This window comes from Panicum virgatum, chromosome 7N (genome assembly GCF_016808335.1).
Source record: "Panicum virgatum strain AP13 chromosome 7N, P.virgatum_v5, whole genome shotgun sequence".
NCBI classification, from domain to species: domain Eukaryota; kingdom Viridiplantae; phylum Streptophyta; class Magnoliopsida; order Poales; family Poaceae; genus Panicum; species Panicum virgatum.
Window position 1 is genome coordinate 24,098,654 of NC_053151.1, and position 5,091 is coordinate 24,103,744.

Consider the following 5,091-nt stretch of genomic DNA (forward strand, 5'->3'; position numbering starts at 1 on the left):
TCAACGGTGGCCTCAGAATCTGCATTTTCTACAAGTTGATGTTGACTATATTTATAAAGCAAGACAAGTTGCACTATACTACAGCCCCTCATCACCGACATCGTAGGAGTAGGTATAAGCACTCCGTATCGACGCAACATCGGTCGGTGCAGAGTTATACTAACCCCTGTTATTGGTCGTTTTAACTGGAGTCGGTATAAATTTATACCGACCAACAACACTATACTGACCAATGGTTGGATGCCCCTTGGAGATACAATGACGCATGCATATATACCGTGTGATTATATACCGACCAATAGTTTGAGGATATAAATTTCTATACCGACAAAAACTCCAACACTAGACATCATATGAACCTAAATTACAGATATATATTAATTATAGTGTAACCTCACATTGACAATTCATATGAACATAGCTGATAGTTTTCAATTGAAGCCAAAGGATATCAATCACACATATGAACATAGCTTAGAATTTTCAATTGAGGACAACATCGTTTGTCTTGTCACAGAGCTTAATTGGTTCTACCAAACTAGCACTATGTAAGAATCCCTCTATAATCACGTGCATCATCTAGCTAAGGTGATGGGCATTTCACCCGTCACTTCTACTGTGTCACTGTTTCGAACTGAAAGGTGGCGGGTGTTTTCCTGTCACCTATCTGACATCATAGGTGACGGACTTCACTAGAGAACCGTCACCTTTATTGGTGACCAGCCCCCCCCCCCCCCCCCAAATATGAGTCTCCGCCTGTCATACTTTGTGAAATACAGATGATGGATGTGACACAACGCCTGTCACCTATTCTACGCCATAAGCGATGTGCGTAGGACAAAGCACGTCACTTGAAATTTTGCAAAGGTGATGTGTTGTGCTTCCAGGAGCCATTACTTTGGGAATGTTAAAGGTGTTGTACTTTGGTTGCTGCCCTTCACCTTAGACTTTAGACCCCTGTGGGCCTTTTTGCTTCCGACTGCATCTTGGAGCACAACAAGGATTTGGCAGCCATCTTGATCCTGCAAACAGACATAATATCAGACCATTGCATTTCATATAATGTATAGTGACAAACTTTTGTGAAACAGTACAAACTATTTTATCTTTCCACAACAAACTGTGCAACAATCACATGAAACTGTATATGAATCCAACAGTGCAAGAATCACATTGTATCTTTCCATGGCAAACTGTTCAAGATCAATGACAGTGGAAGTTACTTTTGTTGCTAATGACGTCTACCAGCAAGAAGGAGGAAACCATTTCTCTAATAGCCATGAGCTGCTTCTTCTTCAAGCTCTTGCCATCTTCCTTGTCACCCCGCATGTCCTAGCAAGAAGAAGAGTGACTCAAATGATGAGTGTATGTACGACACACACACACACACACACTAAGGCTTACTTTTGCTCCTTTAAGATTTTTGAAAGTTGCAGTAAGCTAGATCATGTGGTATGCAACATAGAATCCGCATTCATTTCCAAATCCTTGTTGCATGCACTACACAAGATGATATATTGTTAGGTCAAATATATTTGGTGAAATCATGAAAAGATAGAGTGCGGGCGGTCAGAGATATACGGGAAAATCGGTCACATGTGTCAATGAGGTTTCTGGAAGATGGTGGTTGGCTTGAAAGTAGGAGAAACCACTGCATTAGGCTTTATGGATGTCATTAGCAACAAAATATGTGAACGGTCACAAATGGGAAAATTGCAATAAATGTGGTAACTGAGAGATATACCAATTCATAACTGCCTTGATGCTAGTGTAGTCTCATTGTCCCAAACTACCATCGTCGTTTCGTGGTCTTTGAGAGTCAAAGTACCACACTATTTCCCACTTTGGATAGATGAGGACTAGCAAGTAGTGGGAGCCTGTGTGGTGCATGGCAAGCACACAACTTGCGCCACTAGCATACTTCAAGACCTTTGAGATAGTAAACTTTTACGTGGTTTCGGTCCTGATCGATGATGGCTGGAGAGAACATCTGGCGGCCAGTGAACGCAACACCGAGCTAGCTGACATTCCTTTGATTTTTTGTTCAATTGCCTACATACAAATATATTAGTTTTTATGTAGATGACATAGGTGGCTATGAAGTAATATAAGAATGTCTTTGAACAATCATTTGTGCTATATATACTCACAGTGTCAAGCAACGGATGAGTGATATATCCAAGGCATCGAGGTTGAAGAGGTCATAGATATCAGACCACGGAACAGAGACATAACTAGCCCCATTATGCAAGTCCCAAGCATTGGATGCACCCATGATTGACATATTATTTTTGTGCATGGCATGGGTGATGTACGTAGTTGTGGAGTCCCTTGGTACTCACCCCTGCACTGGCCGGCTCCTCCGTTGTCATCATTGGCTTGCCCATTACAAACTTGGGGTGAGAAGTAGTCCATGCACTCTTTGCTGTTTCCTTGGGTGCCACCTTACCCTTCGCTTCTGTTGCTTTTTTTTCTGCTGCTGCAATACCCCTTACCTTTTTCTTCGGTGTGGTTTTGTCAGCACCGCAGGAACAGGGGTGTCCCTGGGTCTGAACAAAGTTGGTGGAAACAGCCCAAAAGGAAGAAATTTGACCCAACAGTGGTAGGGAAGGCAGTGACGCAAGCCCTGGCCTGGGCCCCCTCTCCGACGGGACCCCATGATAGAGGGACCCAGGCCCGCCCTAGGGAAAGAACTCCCTTCGAGGTGAACCAAGCCGACAAGGTTTTTACCACGCCGCCAGCACAACGGCAGTGGCCAATTACCGTGCTGCACTACTGCTGCTACAGGCCCAAAGCTAGTCCCCCCCCCGGTAAGGGCATCATCATTAAGGCGACACTAGTAGGGAATCTCACAAATATGACAATTCATTTTTGTCACAGTAGGCTATCGAAACATCACTGAAGATGTTTTGTGACGAATTAGTGACGAAAACTCATTCGTCATGCATATGCCGTCACATTTATCCCACCGTGACGAAATCAACAAATTCGTCGTAGAAGTGAATTTTTAATGACGAAACGGCCTTTGTCATCGAACAGACGATCTTTAGTGACAATATATTTATGTCATAGTTGATGACCAAATCCGTCATTAAAGGCTATGCCACATGGCATGGCCATGCCTGCAGCACCACACTGTTCAGCCACATGTCACATTTTTATCGGGCCATGTGCCTCTTTTTTTTATTATATTGGGAAATGTATTGCTTTTCATTATTATACCACGTGTCACTTTTTCTTCATCACAGAGGGCATTGCAAAAACGTCACCGAAGGCAATGCAAATTCGTCACAGAAGCCACAACCAATTCATCACAAATTTTGTCAAATCACTTATTAGCATAGATCTCATATTTCAACACCTCCAGTACATCACAATGAGCTACAAAAGTACAACTTCACATAACTATGTTCATCATACATAATTGACTCATCATAAATCAAGTTCACTAGAAACAGCTTGTGCACTAGATCTTGGTGCCTCACCATCAGCTACAGTTGTAGATTTCAAAGTCTCCATATTAGACTGAAAAAATACAAGGAATATTAGGTGTGATATAGAGTAGCAAGTGGATGTGCTATACAGGCTGTGAGATGTGCAACAATAATATAATGCATACATTTCTGATGACCACATCTGATTATCAATACAACACTCGAGTACAACTATTAGTTTGATCAGATATATGAAGAGAAAACTAAAGGAAAAACAGTACAGATTTGCTAGGCAATGCTCATGCAGTTAAATTACAGAGCCCATTGCATAGATAAAATTTTTTACAAGATGGATTAGAGCATGATCTAATTTATACCAGTACCAAATAACTGGTGGCGTTGACACAGCTTGACAGAAAAGTAAGGCACAACCCCAACTCACATTTACAATTTCAGGCATTTTGATTATGACTATCCACAAGTCCAGTATAAAGTGTTGCAAGATAGTACAGTTAATACTAGAAAAGTTTTCCCAAGCCTAGGAAAGTGCCTACAGGAAAGACAGGGAACACTAGATTTAAGGAACAAAACTTTCATGTGCACACAACATAACATACAAATTGTCCTATGTTACTTGTTGGAACCAGTTGTTAGGGTCCAAACAAAGGCAATAGATATGGCCAACTAATCCCAATATAAGTTGTGGAAGGAAACTTCTTAACACCAAAAATTTCAATGATTAAAATGTTGACCTGTGGTGATAACTACTAACCCATGAGCACAGATGAACTATAGATAAAACATGGTTCATGTGCACAGCAGAAATAAATAAAAAAATGGTCATACCATTCCATTCCAGAATGCATTGAAGGTGGAACTCATTTTGCATACAGTCAACTAGATAGAAAAAGAACAACAAAATGGTTAAGAAGAATATCCACAAAATAGAAGGGTCACTCTCACAGAAAGCTTGAAGGCGAATGTTACATGCATCCTGAATGCCACCCTCCACAAAAATAGCACATACCTAATGCTCTGCCATGAAAACCATAGCACTTTAGCTTAGCCTGCAATCACAACAAAACCACAGCTCCTAACTGAATTCTTTCAGACTTGCAATAAAAACAACTTTGCACACGAGCTATTTCTGCAAATGTTCTGCAACCTAATGCTCTGTCACGTTCTTATGTGCATACATACCGAAATTAGTATCATGAATCAGGGGGCGGTTGATGAGTTAATTAGTGAGCTTACCTGATTGGAGATTCTGCCATGGCTCGTGTTGTCTCTGCAGCAGCACAATGGTCAGCTCAGCAACAGCAAGCATGACATTGACCTAGCAGCAACAGTTGAGCACAAATTAGAATAGAAAGCCGAGAGGGAGAGAAGGGGATTAGAGAGAGGAAGTAACCTAGAAATCTAGAAAGATGGGATGCAGTGCGATCCATCCCGGAGGAGAGCGCCTCCCGGAGCTCCTCGACAAAGGGCCCGAGGAGCCGAATTCGGCGCGACTTGCGCAGGCACGAGTGGAGCCCGGCCGTGGGGCCAGCTACAGCAGCACGGTCGGCGGGAAAGTGCGACCCGAGGAAGGGCCGGTGGCCGAGGAGGAGGCGCGAGGTGGACGAGGTGGAGAGGACGGCGGCCGGTCGGCATGCGG